At 42.4% G+C, this 22551-nt stretch overlaps 1 protein-coding gene across 3 annotated transcripts in view; it reads right to left on the bottom strand.

The window, feature by feature from the left end:
* Slc7a2 (solute carrier family 7 member 2) overlaps positions 1–22551 on the bottom strand; it is a 58944-nt gene that overhangs the window by 32517 nt on the left and 3876 nt on the right. The window lies entirely within an intron of this gene.

Raw genomic sequence — 22551 nt, forward strand, 5'->3', positions numbered from 1 at the left:
ATTATAGGCAACCACTTGGATGAACACATCAAACAGATGTGAAGTGCTAAATCCTAGTGCCCTGCTTGGTGACATTAAATGGATATAGGGTCTTTGTAGGTGTTAAGATTAGATCAAGCAGGATGACTCATGCTCACATATGACGAGAAACTGCCAAGTGATACACAGGAAAATGCCATGTGGTAGCAGGGGCATAAATTAGTGGTACATATTTCATCTAAGGAACACCAAAAGTTGAGGGCCACCTACCCTAAGAAGATAGGGAATGGAAGAGGGGGGTGTCCCCTCAAGATCCCCGGAGAACTATGCCCTAGCTGTCATTCTGATTTTTGGACTTGTCACTTTAGAATTGTGACACAGTTCATTTCTGTGAAGTCACCTGGCTTATAGTGTTTTTGTACAGCAAGCTCTAGAAATCAACATACTCCTTGAGTCTGTTAAGCTTCTTGAACATTTTATTTATTTGCTGCATGTCCTGTGCTCTCACCGATGTTGAAATACAGTCAGGCATCTATGACTGATCCGGACCTGGTTTGTGGTCAACTCAAACACACATGCCTGTTTTTAATCAAAGCTACCTATACACGTGGATGCCTTAACTCCAGGGTTTTACCACACCACTTAAAAATGGAAACTTAGCGGGTTTTTTTAGTGTCATATTTGAGACTGTGGTGATACAGGTCCATCAATCAATTCATTAAGTACCCTATCTATTTCTGTGCCACTTCAATTTTAACAGGTATGTTTTTCCAACTTTAAGTAAATTATATTTAACATGTTAAGCCTGACAAGGCAAGAGCATGATATCATATCACTAAGAATGTTCCTCTAACATGAAGCCGGCCTGCTGTCAAAACTCTGGGCACACCATACAGTTACCAATTTACCTCTATTTCTCTCTAGCCAATCTCTCAGCCTATCTAGTCAGGGTTGTTACAATAAATGGAGTTAAACACTTGGTAAAATCTTGACATATTATTTTGGCTCCCCCACACCACCCCCTGCAATAGGGTCTCACTCACTCTGTATCTGTATCTCAGGCTAGTCTAGAGTTTATGATCCTCCAACCTCAAACTTGGAATGCTGGAATTACAGGTACTCACCACCATATACAACATGCATTATGTCTAAACTTCCCAGATCCACTGGCCTAATAACCACATTAAAAAAAAAAAAAAAAGTTGTGGAGTGTGTGAGGCCCAAGTTGTTCACTTAGGTGAGCTCATGATGCCTTCTGGGGATCTGGTCCTTCTTTTCCCAGCACATACTAGAAATGTTTGAATGGCGTGCAACTGCCCGACCTGTGCTTCCCAGTGGTCTCCAGTATCTGAAAATAAGGGTAACTGCTTCTTTCCTTCTTTGGATCCCTTCTATTTTGGGGTGCTGAGTTTACAGAGGGTGACTCAGTGTGCATTTCTGCACGTTCTTTTAACACCCCAAGGTGTAATTCACCTGGACATGAAAATATGAATCAGATTAAAGTGGCTAGGTCCTTCTTCTCTCTCCACCTCCGGCTTCAGGCTCCCCAGGGATTTGTGTTCTATCTAGTCAGACTTCGTTCTTGCACAGGTCCCCCCAGAAGGGGATTTCACTGCTCATCTTCCTTCATTCACTTATGGTTCCCCTTCCAAGTCATCCCCTTTTGGGCCATGTACACGGTAAACTATTTCACAAACATCAATTCTAATATTTTGTGGCTACTTACTTTATTCTTGCATATTTTAAAGTTAAATCCCTCAAGTGAATTCCCAAGTTATTCTTTTTGGTTATCTATCTACATTTCTTTCCCCCTTTAGACTGCGTATTCACCATCTGACAGGACTCTCGCGATATTTGATTTTTCTTTTTCTCAAACAGCAATGCCATCCAGGACTCTAGTCTTTGGAGTCATAACCGTATTTTCTCTGAGTACTTAAAAAAAAAACTGCTCTAAAAGGATTTGGGAGGTACAGACTGAGCATACTGATCAGTCACTACAGAATGTTCTCAGGAACAGGCAAAATATTTCCCTGTCACCAAGAGACATTTTAAGAATATTACCAAAGAGAGTATTTACTACAAACTGTACTTCTCTCAATAGATAACTCCCTTTCTTTTATCTTATGTCAACAGAGAACACACTTGTTTAAGAATCTTTCATAGGAGGCTTTACAAAAAAAAAATCCTTGTTCACAGAAATGTCTTTGTGAGCAATAAGCAAAGCAGGATTCCAACATCTGCAGCTCCAGACCCTTCGAGTTGTTTAATGTCCCCTGAGTGGGAATCCAGCTATAGCCCATCTCGATCATTCAAAAGTCAGGAGCTGACTGTCAAATTAAGACCTGAGCAAACAAATCCTTCCAGATCATCACCTACGTCTCCCCCAGGACTTGCCTCTCCTTCAGTTCACATGTCTCACACTGTTATCCGCATAGTGTCCCTTTGTTGGGATATCTTCCTGTGAATACAGACACAATTCATGAAGAGACAAGAAGCAAATACAACCAAAAGTAATCATTACAACGAGGAGTGCTGGACCCTTTTTTGTGTTATATTCTGGGGCCTGGCTATTTTTGCTCATTTTTATTGTACATATTTCAGGTGGACGACAAGGTGTTTAACTATAGTTCTTCACAGTGAAGTGGTTCCTTTTGGTTACAATCAGATTAACAGACCCACCCAATAGGCATTCGGTTATCCCTTTAAAAAAGAAGTCCTCCTCAATTTGTTTTTCTTCAAATATAAAATATCCACAATGAAACTCCCACCACCCCTAGTGGTGTAGACAAGCATCCTAGCTCATGGGAGACATGGGCAAAGGGGCACCATTCACCTTAAAAACTCAAGGCAAACCTGATGGGATGAGAGGATATTTTTAATCACACAAATAGAAAGAAACACAGGGGACAATATTCCACATACATCCTTATTTACATGCAGGGACAGAGCTGAGCACTGTTGTCACCCTGACTGTTGTCCCAATCAATACTTTTTGGTCATTTCCTCACTTCTGAATGGTGAAAGGCGAAGGGGGCGGGGGCAGAGTGTTCTGTTTTGTTCTGACCCTTTACAGAGGTAACAATAACAAAACTCTTCAGAGAGCACTCGTGGGAAACTAAACATTTTAAAAGCTAATGAGAATAGGGTGGCGTTCTATTACCGTCTGTGCTCATCGGGTCTAACAAGTGACCTAAACAGCTCCTAAAAACAGCCCCCTGTATGGAAGCAGCATGGAATTACGGGTGAGATAGATTTCTGATGGGCCAAATGAAGTCAACAGTATTCTTATCAGGCTGCTGTAAAGACCACATGAGACACACATGTTAAGAGTCCACCACACACCAAGCACTCCATGGATGGCAGTGTGGTGGGGCAGGGGGCTATTATTAATTAATTTATTTCCATTAACATACACCAAAGATATTTGTTTGAAAATTTTTATCTTGGAACACCGAAATGTGTTTATATAAGCTGCCAACTTTTATTTAGAAAGAGTGTAGGAAGGTAGAACTTAGAATCTCCTTAAAGGAGAAAACTAGGGCCCAAGAACCCCCCACCAAACTCACACTCCCCAAGACAGCTGACGAGACAGATCAGGAGCTACTCTTCCAGTCCGCCTCTATCTGGGTCATTCTGAGAAACTCCCAAAGGTATCCCGGGGGATTGAAGTGACAGATAAGCGACACACTGTGTCCTCTAGCTCACCTCTTCTTCATCCCTGAAATTCCTTTAATCAAATCGGAGGACATTAGTTAGTCTTGTGTGGGCAAGGTAACTTAACACCAGCCAAATCACTTATCTGACATCTTGACACCAGAAGGGTCTCAGATCTGAGAGATTTGGGGATTTGGGAATATTTACCGACTTCCACATCTCTAGTATAAATATCTGAAATCTGAAACTTTTTGAGCTCAATAAATGGTGGACTGAGAAGATTTGGGGTTTCAGAGTTTGCGACTAAGGATTGCTCAACCTGAATTTCAAATGTCAAGAGACTGGAGCATTCAGCAGAGGCTGAATCTGGCAAACATTTGTCACTGTTAAATGTCACAGGTGCTAAACCACCTTTCCCATATCACAAGTGCAATATGAAACGCACACAGACTGTTAATGCCTGGCAACTACGCAGACAATCCTGTTTCCAGAAGAACCATGGGCTGGATGCTCAGGAGGGGCCTACAAACCACCACTGAAGTCTGCGTCAATGAAAGCTCGGTTGAGTAGCATTTGGCAAAAGGCAATGATGGGAGGTCCACAAAGAAGAGAGGGAAAGAGAAATGGAAAGAGGAGGGGGGATCTGGGAGGAAGGGAGGGAGGCAGAGAGAGAGGAGGCAGAGAATGACTACGAATAAGGTGGAAGTAGAGCAGTGGATGAACAGTTAATAAGGAGTCAGATGTCTGTAGAAGAGCAGGACAAGAGGGCAGAAACCAGAGAGCTGCCCCCGGCATGGAAACAGGACCCAAGTGACCAAGGCCAGTAGCACTTTTGTGTCCCTAATAAAACAGACTCTTGGCGTGTATTCTGCACAAATGCAAATCCTCTTGGAAGGAAAGCCTACTCCACTGAGGGCTCCAGCATTCCTACAGATTCAATGAAGCCAGTTATGGGCTTACAACCAGAATTTTCCGAACACACAACAAAACAAACCAGGACCCTATACAATAAACCACTACATATAAAAGTAACTATGTTAGCTCTTCTAAAACTTCAGATAATGGAAATCACAGATGAGCATAAAAATGTAAAAGATCAAACTACTGTTTAAAAATATGAATCAAAACAGAAAACCAATTAAGTAGATTAAATAAAAAACAAAACATAAAAATTACTAGTTAATTGCCAAAGAATCAATAAAAAATTATGTTAAATAAAAAACCTCAAAAAAGACAACAAAATCACCAGTTAAAATGCAGATATCAAAATGTACCAAAGATCATACTAAATATGGCTGAAAAAATTTCCCGTTGATATCCTCTGGATTTTTAATCTTTCAGTTATATGTGTCATTACTGACTCATCAAATCAGAAGACCATGGAAGTCTTACAGGTGGATGGAAAAAAAGAATTAGTTAATGTTATAATTGCAACAAATAAAGGCAAACCCACCAAGCACATGCCAATAATACAAAGAGAGAGAAACCATAATGAAAACCATGGCAGCTTATGAGATATGGTAAATTCTAAGGCTAAAAGCCTAACCAGACTCTCCGCAGAATAGAATAAATTCAACTCACTGGGGAAGAAATGAATCTTAAAAATATATAGATATGCCCGTTTTGTGACTATAACAAAACACTTGAAGGTGGGCATTCTTCAAAAGAAGGGATTTACTCAATCCAGGAGCATCATTTCAGCTTCATCATGGATGGCATCATGTGGGGAACATGAGCAGAGGGAGAGATCACATCACAAAATAAGCTCTGATGAGGGAGAGGCCACTCTCACACTTTTAATATCAACCCTCTTGTGAGAACTCATTTAGGACTGACAAGGACTACCTTAGTCCCTTCCAACGGTCATGACCCCAATGGTACGACCAACTCCAGCCTCGTACCACCTCTTCAATGTCCTACAACCTCTCAACGTGGCCACGCTGAGGGCTGAGCTTGTAACCCATAACCTCACACTGAGGAGTCACATCTAACAAGAAGCACCAGTAAAACAGCTTCAAAGTGAAGTGAAAATAAAGAACTGGAGAGACAAATTGACAAATGTGTGTTCATCATGGCAGCCTTCAACTTACTCTCTTCAGTAATTGATGCTAAAAATGAAAATTAAAACATTCCAAACACACATATACCTGTCAGTACTACAAGTGATGTGGACAGCTCACTGGATGAAACCCACTTCTACACTCCATCATTCTCCTATGCACCTGCCACTGTCCTGGGCCCTGAGGAAAGATGGGTTTAAACAGAGCCAAGTGCTTACCCTCATGGAAACAAAATGCAAGGGTGGACACAAACAATCAACAAATGAACAAAACAGCATGTTCTTCTAACACACATAGAAGTTTCATCTGGAACTAAAGAATCCACATACATCTCACACCCAGGATAAACATGTAAAAACATATACAACTTTTTAATCTGGGGAAGGAAATTATTAATCAGACAACTCCCAGACATTTTGAAACGTACCCATATACTCAAGAAATTGAGAATACAGTTCACAGTTTTCATAGAATTTCAGGGATCCAAAAAAACCAAAACAAACAAACAAACAAACAAAAACAAATCCTCCAACCTTTCAAATGTTCTGCTTTTATGCAAAAAAACTCAGTATAAACTCCTAGAAATATTGTTCTGAGTGTTTTAAAACATTCATCTGAGAGCTTGTTAATGCATTTTGTTCTTAACGTTGTCTGCTCTTAAAAAATTCTCCTATATTGAATACCTTTTTTATAAAGATTTATTTATTTATTATGTATACAGTGTTCTGTCTGCATGTATCCCTGCAGGCCAGAAGAGGGCACCAGATCTCATTACAGATGGTTGTGAGCCACCATGTGGTTGCTGGGAATTGAACTCGGGACCTTTGGAAGAGCAAGCAGTGCTCTTAAACCTCTGAGGCATCTCTCCAGCCCCCTATATTGAAAACGTAAACCTCTTCTGTCTGTCTGCATTTGTACCACAAAGTCCCTGTGTTAGGATTATGTTCCAATATCAGTGAGAGAAAACTCCAGAACACAGTGGTCTGAACCAGAGGCTAATTTCACTGTCCCGTGGGTCCAGGTCACCTGCCTGATGAGTTCTACAGACCAGAAACACAAGCCCCTTATAGCCTATGCCCTGCCAGCTCACTACACAGCCTTAAGTTAACCTCCCGATCTGAGGAGCTCTTCAAATTCTGTATTCCCATCAGTTGGACATGGAAAGGGGTGAGAAGAAGGGCCCCTCCTAGAAGTTGCAAAGGCTACAATACCTTACATGACATCAGCTAGAGTTATTTCAGTGGCCACAGTACCCTCAGAGGACACTGAGACTCTGCTCTTTACTTCAGGTGTTCATGGAGATTTCTAGGTTAAAATCGGGAAGCAGACTCTGGGGACAACCAGAACTCTCTATTACATCACACAAGGTAACATCCGGGTCTCTCTTTTCAGTCACTCACTTACCTGGGTAGCACAGCTGAGGGCACATGGGACTTTCAATCTCCAAACCACCTTTGCTGCTGAAAACTTTAAAACTTCAGGGCCCAGGTCACTATAGTCACTGAGGCATCCCTACTGGTTTGGAAGTCTTTGTAATCTCAGTTTAAATATAATTGATTGATTGATTGATTGATTGACTGACTGACTGACTGTATTTGCACACACCATGGCACATGTGTGGAGGTGAGAGGAGAACTAGCAGGATTTGGCACTCTCCTCCTACCAAGAGGACTGAACTCAGGTTGCAAGTCTTCAGCAAGTGCCTTCAACCTGCTGAGCTGTTTCAAAGGCCCCTGAAGTCTCAATTGAAAAACCATTCCAAACACAGTTCCTTAAGCCTGGCCTTTGCTGTGAGAGGTGAACGCTGAACAGAACACTTTAACAGGAAAATGAAAGCAGCCTGCCTCCACATTTGGGTTTGATTTCTTCCTTGTACGAAGGAAGCTGTGTGCCAGTAACACATCATTCTGGGCATGGACACAAGAGCTGGGTTTTCTTCAAGGCTTCTCTTGAGTTTTCCTCCTCAGCCAAGTGTATCCCAGCACCCCATGCTAATGAGAGAGTCATTGCCAGGACGCTGAAAGGAGGCCAGAGCCCAGAGCCACGTCTCCTTCCCTCACAGAACCCCCCTCCAGGGCTACTGGCTCACCCTGAGCCAAGTCCTGCTATGGCTGTCTTCACTGTGTGCTCTGACTAGGGAAGAATTTGTGAGGCACTAAATGGTGCCGGGTAGGGACTAGTCGGGGTCGAAGAGCAGATTCTACCAGTGCAATCTTTATTTAGGCGTTTCAATCCAACGACTAGCACAGAAACTCTGCCTAAAGGAGCTATTAGCCAAACTAATCTGATGCAAATTCCTACAGCCACACACTCTGTTCCTTTCCCATCCATCACAAAGAACAAATACTGGTCATTTACAAGCTCCTTTTTCTTCTTATGTGGGAAAAACACAAAGTACACTAAACATTGCCTAACCCCTACAAGTATTTCCCCCCATTTTCTTCTGAAATATAAATACTTCTTTGTCCTCCTATCAAAATATACAATTTCATATTTTAAGTGTATTTCTTTCTAAAAGGCAAGTATCCTAAAAAAGGCTCAAGGAAAAAGAGGAGAATAGAATTAGTAAAAGAATTAGAGTTACTTTGCGTATGTTAGCCTAATCAATAATATCAACAAATCTGAAAGAGTAAATATCATTATGGTACTATGTGTTTTCTTTCAAAATCAAACCTAAAAACTGTTCAGTCCAGGACAGGTTTACAAAAGGTCATTTCAACCTCGAATATTTTAGCTCTGCACCAACATGTTGAATAACTTTAGGGCAGATAGCAGAAAGGACTGGCTTTTTCCAAATACTTTAAGAATTTTATACAGTAGTTCTGTGTTCACAGATCTACAATAGCATACCAAACCAGCTATTCCTTTAAAAAAAATACATATCCTCTTTCTTAAAGATTTACATAGAAAAATACTATGAGGCTGCTCACGGGTGCCTCTGGCACCACAGTCCTTCAATCCAGAGTTCACTCCAGGACCCTCAGTTCCCAGAACCCCCAGCTATTCACTGATGTGACTCAAACACACACGTTCTAGTCTGTATGTCAGGGCTTAATCTCTTTTAGGATTAAGTGAGTCAATACTTATCTCTACTTATATCTATCCCTTTTATTCCTCTCCTTATATTTCTCAAATCCTAATTTCTCCATGAGGCTTTCTTGGTGGCCCAAAGAGGTGGCCAGCAGTACTGAAATAACATAATATTAAATATATTAAAGCTTTAGTGTATGTTAATGTCATGATGCTAATCACAAATTCTTTAAAAAAAAAAACAACTATATTGTCTCCAAATTCATTGTTGGGGGGATAGACATTCCAATTCATCACATGTCCTTCTGGCAGGAAGTGAACCAGGGTTTACAGAAGAGCCAGGGGGCTCTTGTCAGTCATTCTGGAAGGCTTTCTGGGGAAGAGATAGTAGAGAATAAGCAGGCGGAGCCTTCTGTGTAAGATGAGTGCACCAGTTTGGCGTAAGAAACCGCCTGTCCTGGTTCAGAAGACCCAAAGAACTCTTTTCTTCCCCGTTTTTAAAAACACACATCATCTTGAAGTGAATGAGTGAGACAAGACAGAGCAACAAAAACAAGGAAGAGCCAGGCAGTGGTGGAGCAAAGCTTTAATCCCAGCACTCGGGAGGCAGAGCCAGGCGGATCTCTGTGAGTTCGAGGCCAGCCTGGTCTACAGAGTGAGTTCCAGGAAAGGCTCCAAAACTACACAAAGAAACCCTGTCTCGGAAAACCAACCAACCAACCAACCAACCAACCAAACAAACAAACAAAAAAAACCCAAGAAAAAAATAGTCTGAAGGATGTGAGGCAAAGATCATGGCAGGGACTGTGTCAGCAATCACGCCCTGGGTGACCTAGATGAACAGAGCTTGGGGGAAGGGGCAGGAACACAGAAGAGAGACTTTGATAAGGCTACAGAGAATGTAACCATCACTTTGAAACTTAAATAGTTCTAATAAACGCATGAACTAAGACAGGTTTATAAACATATACCAATACACTAGTGTGGCTAGGCAAACAACCTTCATCAAGAAGAGCTGGACTTGGGGACCCTAAGGGCAATACAACTACTCTATGCTGTAGTTGCTGTTATCATCTCTAGTTTATAGGTGACAAAACCAGAGCCCTGAGAGACTAAGTTCCAGCTAAGTGTTATGGATGGACTGCATCTCCCCAAAATTCACTTGAGTTTTATAACTCAATGTGATGGTGTTTGGAGGTAGACACTTTAGGGGGAAATGGGGGTTAGATGAGGTCATATGAATGAATTGCTCCCATCCCCCATTGTAACATGAGTTGCTAAATGGTCTTATTAATAAAAAACCCGGAGCCAGATATAGGGGTGAAAGCTGAAAGGTCAGAGGGATAAAACAAGCCACAACCAACTTCACCTTGCCAACTCCTCAACTGATGCTATTTCCACGAATCCTCAGACTGAAAAGCCTCTGAGTCCTCACCCCTGAGGGTCTCCGCTGAACTGCTTAAAAGCTTCTAGTTCCTGGTCCTCGTGCCTTATATACCTTTCTGCTTCCTGCCGTCACTTCCTGGGATTAAAGGCGTGTGTCCTTCCCAAGCAAAGACATGAGATCTCAAATCCTGGGATTAAAGGTGTGTGTGTGTGTGCCACCATGCCTGGCTCTGTTTCCAGTGTGGCCTTAAACTCACAGAGATCCAGACAGATTGACAGGATGAAGGGTGTGTGCCACCACTGTCTGGCCTCTATGTCCAATCTAGTGGCGGGTTCTGTCCTCTGTTCCCCAGATAAGTTTTATTTGTTACAGCACAAATAAAATATCACCACAACCCATAATGCAAGTGTGTCTTTAATAAGCCCTGGAGCTGACACTCCCCCTTCACCATGTAAACACAGAGAGAAAGAAGCATCTGCAAGCCGAGAGCCCCCACCAAAGCCCCTCCATTCTGGCTCCCAGATATTTCAACCTCCAGAATTATAAAAAAATTAATGCCGATGGTTTGAGCCTCCAATCTATGGCTATTTGTTAGGGTACAGACGAAGATACTGGGGCAATCACAAGTTAGGACACAGAATCAACTTTGTCTGACTGTCCACAACAGGCTGTGATGTGCATCGGCATTTTAGAATCAATGCAGGGGAGTTAGCAGTGAATACAACCTCTCCCCCTCTTTTCCGCAACCTTTGTATTTGTGCTGCAGCGGGTGAAGTTCTGGGGTGCCCTTGCACCATCTCAAGAGGCAAGCCTGAAGTCTGTTCTTCTATCAGAGCTCAGTTTCCCATGATGGGCACTTGTCTGAGGAAACAAGATGACCAAAGTGTTAATTGCCACAGCCCAGAAAGCAAAGCACAGGCAGTTCTCTATGAATAAATAGTCCTGTTATGAAGTATGCCTTCTAAACTGAGCTGAAATACTACCCACAGCATGCCTTCAGGAAGGAACCTTGTTGCCATAGCTTGGGGAGAGGCCAATGTTAGCTAATGGTTACATCATCCAGCTCAGTATAGCAGCAGCAGAGAAACTCCCAGGTCCACAGAGGCGCCCGATATAGTGTTTTCTTTAGCTCTGATACTTGGAGATGAGGCAGGGAAGAGAAAGAAAAGAAAAAGAAAAGGACTAAATATCTGAGGCTCTCATATGGGGAGAAAAAAGTAATTCAAAGAGGATTCCACGTTTAAGCAAAGCTGTCCTACATTAGATTTTGGGAAACAGTGCTGGAAATAGTGGGTGCTCTTCTTATCCACTGAGGCTCCTGACGTGTGCATCACTGAGTCCTCAGCACCTCAACTTGTCTTCAGATGATGAAACACAAGCTCAGCACCATTAAATAATGTGTTCAAAACCACACACATTTGAACTTGAGGTCTGATGGCTGGTAAGTCTCTGCTGTTTGCTCTGCTCCAAATAACCTAGAAGCAACAAGAAAATGCAGGATTCTTCCTGGTCCCAGGCTCTTGGCAGCCCACCTCATGCTCAGCTGATAAAAGGACATTTGAAGGTCATTCAGATATTACTAAAAAAATATATCTGGAAAGCTTTGGATTTTTTTTTTTGAGACAGGGTTTCTCTATGTTGTTTTGGTGCCTGTCCTGGATCTCACTCTGTAGACCAGGCTGGCCTGGAACTCACAGAGATCCACCTGACTCTGCCTCCCGAGGACTGGGATTAAAGGTGTGCGCCACCACTGCGTGGCAAGCTTTGGAATTGTAAAACTTCACCTGCATGAGATTTTAGCCTTTCAATGTCAAAAGTGTCCAAAGCCACAACTGGCCAAGAAGAGAAATGCAATAATTACTAGGCAAGCAACATAGAAAATCTATCATTAAAGGTAAAGAAAAATATCTAGATAAGCATCATGTCAAGACTGCCACTGTATATTAAAATCCTATTTCTTCTGGCTGTAAAATCCTTCCTTGATTTAATATAAGGCTATTTGCAGTAAAAAGCTGCTGATTTTTGTGCAACCATATTGTACTACCTAAAACACTGTACATAGTTCATGGTTTACTCATCACATTCTTCATCTAACTTTTGGCTTCTCAAATATCTAATCTTCTCAAGTCTCCACATATTTCTGAATCCAAAACTGTTTCAGAGCAAATATCTTGGCCCTCCAAGTCACACCATTTTATATTTCACTTTGTAAAGATTTTTTTTTTATTTCAGTTGACCACTGTAATATCAGGAACTACCCCCTCCTATTATCAAAAGGTTTTTCTGGGGCTTTATTTCATGTCTGGAAGTAAATTAGTATAATTCAATTAGAGTTCACATTATTTTCCTAATCCACAGAAGGAATGTGTTTGATGTGATGAAAATGGGGGTAATGGGTAGAGATATCTGGTATGTTTCAAGCATTATTTGAAGTTTTCACATAGAATCAGGGTTTCTCTGTGTCGCTTTGCGCCTTTCCTGGAACTCACGGAGATCCACCTGCCTCTGCCTCCCAAGTGCTGGGATTAAAGGTGTGTACCACCACCTCCCAGCAACACCTCTACTTCTTAACAGCTGTTGTGGGGTGTGGAGAGCAAAGGAGGTCCTGAATGAAAATCGAATGTATCCTGCTGATAGGGGCACAACCATGGTAAGAATTCCATCAGCCTCAGGCTCAAAGGTTGGCAAAGCCTTCCTCTGGGGATAAAGTGAGAGTGTTGGCGGTGTATGCAGAAAACGTCCACCATAGCTTCCTTCCTAGGGATGTATACCACCTGAAGACCAGCCCACTACAGAGACCGTTCCTACAGAGACCAGCTAAACCAGCCCCCAAGATCCAGCTGTTTACCACAAACACTGCCTCCTTGCTTACCTGTACGTGATAACCTTGCCTCCCTGTTCAGCTGTATGCAACAACCCCGCCTCCCTGTTCGACTCTACCTAATAAACCTGCTGAGCTTCCAGGGTGCTGGGGTTTCTCCAGCCAAGAGCCCAGTCCACTAGACTGCAGGTAATTCTGTCAGTACCCAGGTGTGTCCATCTTTTCTTCATTCCTTTGCTAAGCCAGTCTGGTCCATCCCTGGATGACAAGGCAGTGTGGCAGAGCCTGAGAGGCACAGCATAAAGACCCTTAGAATGTAAGGTACACTAGGTAGAGACTTTGGTACTGGCATGTAGCAGGAACTCATAATTTTCCTGAACGTATTCCTTCCTCTAGCCTCATCTTCTTAAGTCCTTGTGAAGTATTCAAATACAGTGTGATCGGGACAGGCCAGGTGTCTGGGTCTGGAGACCATGTCCTTAATTACAGATCAATGAAAGAATGCAGGAGTTGGGTAACAACAGGCAGGGACAGAGTGTGACCACAGGACAGGTGATTCTGTAGGGTATCAGCTATGGCAGCTGCTGGAATCTAACGACAGTTCTGTGGCCGAAGAAAACAATGCTCTGCCCCTGGTTCTCTGCACACATTCAAGCCGACAGTCAGGCTGCAGAGGCAAGCATCCTCCTCGAAAGCACATATTACACCAAACCTCACCCCCATTCATCATCCCCATCCTTGCACCCACCAAGACCACAGGGACTAGAGAATTTAGGAAAACCAACAGCCGTGCTCTCGTTACCGATGACTCCGGAAAAGGGCCAAGGGTCATGACACCACAGCATAACACTTAGATCAAGTAAATATTGATTTGGTAAACCTTCCTTAAGTTTAAAGGTTCAACTGATGCAACGACCTATTCCGGCCAGCTGTTTACCTGTGCAATTTCCCTTTCACTCCCTGTTCCCCTCTATTCCAGTGGTGGGTTTAATTCAAAAGAGCAGGCACTGCCCTTACCCATGGCTCTGCCAGTGTACCCACCCAGGAGACAGGGAACCGTTTCTCCAAAGACGAGAAGAAACTGCTCTATCATTTACTCACCGGGTCCGATTCATGTAGCCTCTGGCACTGGGGTACCATCTGAACAAACTCTTTGTTTTTTTCGAGTGGTGTTTCTTTCCTTCCAAGGCGGTCTTGCTAAGTATCCCAGCCTGGTCGGGGATGTGTAACTTACCCTTCTGCTTCATCTCTTGCCCTGGTTTATGAAGTGAGTGCTGGGGATCGGACCCAGGTCTTTGTTCACGTTAGGCGAGCCTTTTACTCACAGAGTCACATCCCAGCTCGAACATTTTATCTCGAGACAGGGTTTTACTAAGTTGCCCAGGCTGATCCTCCTGCCTCAACCTTCCCATTTGCTGGACTTAGAGGCTTCCTGGCACTGAGTCCTTTACAAATGTTTATCCGTCACGGCTCCCAGCAATGTTTCAGGACACAGAGTATTTTCTAAGTTAATTGGTCTCTGGTTCATTTTAGTTCCACAAATTCCTTACTATATTGCATACGGATTTCATTCATTTATGTTCCTTTCTGGACCCAAAGAACTGGGTCCAGATTAGTAGTAGACTGTGGGATAAAGAAAACATCCATCACAGATGTGTGGAGGTGTTTTTGCTGCCCAGCAATTCTACAAGGGGTGAACACATTCACATATAGAAAGAAACCAGCATTACTGTGCATGTTTAATATTTAAATGCAATTTGCATGAAACAATCCCAGGAGTCCCCCACCCCATGGTGGTCACTACTATACAGACAAGACATCCTGAGATATCTTTTTAAACCATTTAAATCTTGGAAAAAATACCCGGCATGATTTTAAATCTGTGTGTATGAATAGAAGTTTGAAAGGCTTGCTTTGTTTTTGTTTTGGAGACATTAGAGCGACTTTGTAACTACGAAGTGCCCTCCAAAGATTAGGGTGAGAATGAGAGCCAATTAGATGGCATGCTGCTGGTGGGAATGTGAAATGGTACCACCTCTCTGGAAAACAGTACTGCAAACTGAAAGAAAAACTAAAATATAGAATTCCCACATGACGCAGCAGCTTTATTTCTATGCACACAGCTAAAAGGCAGCAGGGTCTCCAGGAAACAGGTACATTCATTATTCACAATAAATAAAATTATTCACAATAAATAAAATTATTCACAATAAATAAAATGTAAAAACGTGGTGTGGTAGCACACACGTGTAATCATGGTGCTGGGGAGGCAGAGACATGTGGATCCCCAGGGCTTCCTGGCCTTACCTACATAGTTAGCTTGAGGCCAGTCAGAGACTCTCTCAAACAAACTGGACAGCCTAAGGAATGACAGTTGGCTTCCACATAAACATACACACACGGGCAAGCACACCCACCCACATGTCCCCTCCCACAAAGGGAACAAATTCGGACACACAGTAAAACATGAATGAACCTAGGACACTCTGCTGAATAAAATAATCCAGTCACAAAGGACAAGTAAAATTCTTCTTACACATCCATAGAGACAGAAAATAGGATGACAGTTATCACCCCACCCCAGGGATATAGTCCCCCCCCCCTTTTTTCAGGATTCAAAAGCACTGGAAAACTTTTGAGCACCAATGTGAATGTACTTAACAATACTGAATTGGATACTTAAAAAACTTCAGATAGCAGATTTTATATTATTTGTATAAAACTGTAGTATCACAAAATTAAAAGTCAACACACACACACTCTTAAAACTTTTAAACTTTTAAAATTTACCTTTAAGCCAGCAATCCAAAGATTCTTAAATGAGGTCATTTCCTCTAAGGACAATAGATTATTTTGTGAAATGAACAGGTGCACATGCCACAGCTTATCATGAGGTGGCTTTCAGAAAGGACACAGTCTTCAGTGACCAGTATGAGTTCTCGCTCTTAACTTTGAGCTTTCAAGAGTCTAAGCTGGGCCGGGCGTTGGTGGCGCACGCCTTTAATCCCAGCACTCGGGAGGCAGAGGCAGGCGGATCTCTGTGAGTTCGAGGCCAGCCTGGGGTACCAAGTGAGCTCCAGGAAAGGCGCAAAGCTACACAGAGAAACCCTGTCTTGAAAAACCAAAAAAAAAAAAAAAAAAAAAAAAGAGTCTAAGCTGGGATGAGATTCCCCTCCCCCACCGCAGTAAGCAGGTCTGATGTTTTGGATCAGTACGTCTCTAGGAAGTGCATGCTGTCCTTGAAAAACCTGACAAAAATATAACCTGTTCACTAGACACACGATTAATACTTCAGAGACAGGTACACACAACGCAAAGGTAAGCCAATGAAGGCTTTCAGGTCTGTAAAGAACTGCAACAGCAACAAATATAGTAACAGGAGAAGAGTTCAACCCGTGGGAACTGTTACTCTACGTGAATTCTTTACTCACAGAAGCACTCAAATGGATAATCAAGAGAGAACCGGCAAAGCCCACCACTAACCCTTTCCTGAGTAACCAGAGATCTGCCTCACAAAGATAACACAATGGCATAGACTGATGGAGACGAAAGCTTTCTATAGGGTTATATCTACCCTGCTCCCATGTCATATTCTTACAAAGGCTGTCCATGACTCCAGAGTCAGCATTTACAGTCAGGATTGAGGAAAGCAGGGGAGAGAAACCGGAGGGAGGAGGGATAAACAGATGACGAGCACAGGATCCTTACACACCAGCACATTCCTTAGGGCCTGTGCCTCCTCCATGATCGCAGAAAACACAATCTATTTTTAAAAGATTTATTTATGATGTATACAGTATTCTGACTGCATGTATGCCTGAGCACCAGAAGAGGGCGCCAGATCTCATTACAGATAGTTGTGAGCCACCATGTGGTTGCTGGGTACTGAACTCAGAACCACTGGAAGAGCAGCCAGTGCTCTTAACCTCTGAGCCATTTCTTCAGGCCAAGGATAATAGATAATAGGGGGACACCCAGAGAGAGTCCACACAAGATCCAGCATTTCAGCTCGGACACTAGTGAGCATTAGGCTTGGGTTTAGCTAGCTACTCATTTCATTTTGAAGGAAGAGGAGGGGGAGGAAGGGAACGACATGGGGCCTGATGTCAGCACTCCACACGTCATAAACCATCAGGAATGTCCCAGCTATACGCCAGGACCTCTAACGCAAGAGTGGCATCAAGCGCAATGTGTTTAGAAGGATCACAGCAGGGAGGGGAAAATCTTAAGGAACAGCGAACAGGGAGGGATAGGCCACTTGCTCCTTCAGAGTAGTAACACAAACAGTCTTGTGAAGTTCTAACTACCCCTGTCCCCCCAGGCACTGGAGTAAAGAGCTGGAAAAACCAACACTGCAGTGGTGGGTATTAAAACAGATACAGATACCCTCAACCATTTGTTATCTTTAAATGTGAAAACGTTGACATTTATGGTAGCTGTTTAGAAGTGTGATTGCTTTCAGTGACATCTGCACAGACATCCCAGAGTCAGCTCACGTTTTCACAATATGTAAACCTATGAAGAATAGCCAGTCATGACTCTGCTTGACAAGAAATGTAAGAGATACAGTTCTAGCCAGCAATCTGATAATTCACTAATGCTGGCAAGCAATACTGAATATTTCATCTTTAAAGATGTGCAAATCTGGCAGGGTGATGGTGGTGCATACCTTTAATTCCAGTACTCAGGAAGCAGGGCAGGCAGATCTCTGTTGAGTTTGAGGCCAGCCTGGTCTACAGAGCAAGTTCTAGGACAGCCAGGGCTACACAGAAAAACCCTGTCTCAAAAACAAAAAGTAAAAGATATGCAAATCTCAGTACAGTAAGTAATTACTGTAGATGAAACTTCTTAAAGCATTATTCTATACACATCATTTTATTGAGAACAAAAAAGAAACAAATAACTTTTTTTTTGCATTTTTTCCTCCTTTACTTACCTTACTTTTATACTTAATTTAACAAAATGACTTTCCCACCAACTCTTGAAAAGACCCTAAATTCTGATTGAAGCAAACAAATGAGAAATGGAACCACAGTTCGCTCAACCCTGTTTATTCCCTGAACCTAACATATAATGCATTAAGATTCTATGTTATGAAATAAAGGCTCATTCTTAAAATAGAAAATTCAAAAATGTTATTACTCTTATTACCAAAGAAGACAGTTGGTGTTCCTATTCCCTTCTAGGAGAAGGACTCCACTTCAGGAACACCAATTTTGTTTGGGGGAGACAGAGGCTTACTGTGTAGCATAGGCTAGCCTTGGGCTCAAAATCCTCCTGCCTCAGCCTCCTCAATGCTGGAGTTACAGGACAATGGCTCCACAAGCTGCACTTTGGGAACATTTCTCATTCCACCCTAAGGTACCACCACCGTCTGTAGCTTTTACCACTGCATATCATGAAAGCTGAACACTATGAAAGGTCATCCACCAATGGGAGAAAAAATAGATTAACTATCTAAATACTCTTTTGGGGGGGGAGCTGAGGATCGAACCCAGGGCCTTGCGCTTGCCTCTACCACTGAGCTAAATCCCCAACCCCTAAATACTTTTAAATTGTGTGAAGAAAGAGGGGAATTGAGACAGGGTTTCCTGCAGCTGGGGAACTTGACCTTGAACTCCTGACTTTCCTGTCTCTACTTCCCAAACTCTGAGATTCTAGAGGCCCACAGCACACAATTTAAAATCCCTGCAAAAGGGTGACTTAGTACAGTGCCGGGAGTTCAGTGAGATAACTGATCACATTGAGTGGTAGAGAAGGCATGGAAAATGCCTAGAGGCAGAAAAACAGAAAAGGATTCTAAACACTTCGCAAGGATAACTTTTAAGGTGACAGTTCTGGGCTGTTTGCTCTTCATATCTCTCTTGTGATCAGTAGCAGGGGAAAAAAAGATCCAAACAATGTAAATATGCTGTTCATTATGCAGAAAGTTCCTATGATCCATTTCAGTGAGGCCAACATGCAATATCAACAGAAATTTTATGCAAAGTCTGCTCTTTTTTTTGTTTGGGTCACTGAACTAAGTGCAAACCAGCTGTTACCTGGGATAATGTGAAAACACAAAAATTCACACAGCTTTCTTCTTTTATTTTGAGCTAACACAAAAGCACTTACAAACAGCACTTGCTCAGAAGGGCCATTTGTGGGGGCTCAGCTCGCACTGACATTAACGGTTTAGAACCCATACTGAAAATGTCTCTTTTTTTCAGATTAAGCCTATGTTTTCATTTCCTTGTAAAGTATGCCATTTATTAAAAATTTTCACATCCTCACAATGCCACTCTACTAAAAATACGCAAACATGTTAGAGTCTAAGAAAATTATAAATCTAAAAACTTTTAAGTGGGTATTGTAATTTGATTCCCATTTGCAAAATTCCACACGAAGTGTGCATTTTAGCAATTCTTACAGTTTTCTTTCCCAAAAACAAAATGGCCTGAAACAAACTGCTTTTTCTTCCACATCTGAATTCTTAAGTTCTGCTCTGGATCCACTGTCTCAATTTTCAATGTTCTCTCTCTCTCTCAAGAACCTGATTTCTGAGCTTACAGAGCATTCTAAAATGTCGTTCTCGGGTGCTTCCTTTCTCTACACATTTGTCTAGTGCTCTGTTTAGGATAGAAGTAAGCGCCAGGAACTCATTAACTTTCCATGGGGAAGGATGCAAGAAATGGACACTGGGAAATGACAGACATTTGTCACAAGACAGTGTTCAAGGTACTGGAGAGTTTGGGATACAAAAACAGTCACGTCTCACAATCATTATGTGATAAAACCAACCGCATGTCCAGGCATATAAGCCTTACTCATGCACGGATCCTCTGAGAATACGGCTGTTTTGGAGATGCAATGTTCGGTTTCAGGAGTTTAATATGGCACCAGCCTAGGATGTGTTTACACAGCTAGTACTACACATTGTATCAACACCCACTACTGTTCCTCAATGGCATGTAAATGCGCCCTGTGCTCTTTCCTTGGTGAATAGCACACATACAAGACTTGTTCCCCCTACGGGAGCACTGGGCTACAAATGCAGTACATCAGAGGGCCTTTTCTTTCTCTCCTCCACCCTCTTAACCAAATATTACAAATCCCGACCACACAAACTCTGCAAAAGATGGACTTCAGCAGAGAAACTGACTGTAAATACCCCGCTCCGGGCTCACTGCCATTGGTTCAGCACATTATTAAGAAATGTAACCAGCAACTGCTACAAACTAGTCATTTGCTCCAGTCACATGCCCCCCCCCCCCAGCATTTAGCTAGGCTCTGATTCAACAAGTTTACGAAATTCCAGAGATTTCCACAATTTCTACATTAGATGTACAACCAAACAGGGAGATGGATCTCAATGTCATTTCAAAGATGTTCCAACACTACATATCATTCTTACCCATTCTTGTTGGACCTGTTTATGGGTGTAATCACAAATACACAAACGAGGTGCTCTGTTGCTGAAACTGAATCAAATTCACTCCTTGGTCTGTAGGCATGCTGAAATCCATGAATCTGAGAATTTGGAGAATAGACGATGATGCTAGAGATTCCAGGGAAGTATAACACTTTTCACCACGGCACAAAGAGGCAGATCATACTTATGCTTACTATGAAAACTCTTCCTGCTAGTTTGTATCAAGTTGGATATAATTTCTGGGGGTGGGGTGGGGCTGTTCTCAAACTCCAGGCTACTCAGTACAGTCCCTTCTGCTTTAATGATCACATCAATTACAGGGGATGGAAAAACCTTATCTTTTTACCAGTTGATCTCACAGTGGGTCCCCAACTGCTATTGCCCACCTTGAAATCTGTAGGTCATCTTAAAGCATCAAGGAAGACAGAATGCATGACCAAGACTGCTCCATGTAGACTCAACAGAATCTCTCCAGGCACCTCCCCAAGCCATCAGGAGTGGCTTGTGTATTGTGGGATTCTTATCCCGATTTGTAGAAACTCTGTCTACTGGGTGGAAGCAGAGACTCTGAATGTCCAGAAATCTCACGCAAGATGGTCAGGGATCGGCGTTCTTTTCTATGGAGAAAGGAACTGGGTGGGATGGGTAGAGAAAAACTTATCACAACATATCTGTAAGTCTCATCAGACATGTTACAAGCCACTGTTGTGAAGAGGAGCTAGCTGCTGTGGCCATGGGTTCTTCTTTCTTCCCCTGAATAAATGTTTTGCGAGCGGAAAGTAGCCCACAAAGCAGGCAACAGTGCTTTACAGAGCCACCTGACGCTTCAGAAACAGGCTCCTCCTGGAGGAATTAATTTCCAAGTTGATACAAACTATCAGGATGAGTGTTTCATTTGATTTGAGTGTTCCTGCCTTCCTGGTGCTGGGCTGGGAATTGAAGGTGCTCCACCATGCTTAGCCTTGATTTTTTTTTTTAATCAGGACAACTGCTAGGGCAAATTAAAAACATTCTGTGAACTATTAGCCAAGCATAAATGTGGACGCGCACGTGCGTGCGCACGCACACACACACACACACACACACACACACACATATACATACGCAAACACAGCTACAACAGGTATTAATGCGCAATAAACTAATCTCTAGCCATGGAAAACTCCACACAGAATGTCTCCTAGGATATTCTTGGGATGGAAGTTGCAAAGCTTTGTTCTAAGGGAATCCTGACCTGGGAAATTGCACTCAGTCATCTGGCTTAATATGTCATTATTAAATAGCACAAGTTTTACCTAGTGGTAGAGGTAAATTTGGCATGTCAACTTCAGAAGCACATTGAGTTGCTTTCATGTGACGCAGACCTTCTATAAATTGGAATTACAGGCAGGGGAAATGACCCGGAGGAGCCAAGTGCTCTAGCAAAGCACACATTGTGGGTGACACCTAGATACCATTGCTCAAGTATCTTAAGTTTGTTTCTTGTTTTTGTTTGTTTATTTTTTTTAAAGAAATTGTATTGCATTTAGAAAATCTGTCCCAAATTCATATTAAATAAATACCGCTGAAATTGGAAGGACACTCTAATTTTTCCCTTTGGTTCAATATAAAATAGCTATGAATTCTACCAGTGACTAGCACCATCATCGTTTGCCAAGGTGAAGAAAGAAATCCTCACAGTTATTTCCCAATTATAATTGAGGTTATGAGCTCAAGCACCGTTTTTCTCCCCACAAAGTAAAACAAGTAACACGTGAGTTGTAAGGTTTATTATCTGATGGTATGAAAAAAAGAAAATGCGGGCTGGAGAAATGGCTCAGAGGTTAAGAACACTGGCTGTTCTTCCAGAGGTCCTGAGTTCAATTCCCAGCAACCACATGGTGACTCACAACCATCTGTAATGAGATCTGGTGCCCTCTTCTGGCCTGCAGGGACACATGCAGACAGAATACTGTATACATAATAAATAAATAAATCTTTAAAAAAAAAAAAAAGAAAAAAAAAAGAAAATGCCTGTTTTTAAGTGTAACGGATCCAAATTATTTTAACTATGAACATCCCTCCCACCCAGCAAAGTACTAGAACAAAGTGAGCGTCCTGACTCTGGTATTGCTCTGCATCCCTGGGTGACAGGACATCAAGGTCTCTATGCTGTGCCCACCTCATGGACACTGGAAGGGCATCTCCATGGCCCGAGAAGTGCCGAGAC

Source organism: Peromyscus maniculatus, chromosome 17 (genome assembly GCF_049852395.1).
Source record: "Peromyscus maniculatus bairdii isolate BWxNUB_F1_BW_parent chromosome 17, HU_Pman_BW_mat_3.1, whole genome shotgun sequence".
NCBI lineage: Eukaryota > Metazoa > Chordata > Mammalia > Rodentia > Cricetidae > Peromyscus > Peromyscus maniculatus.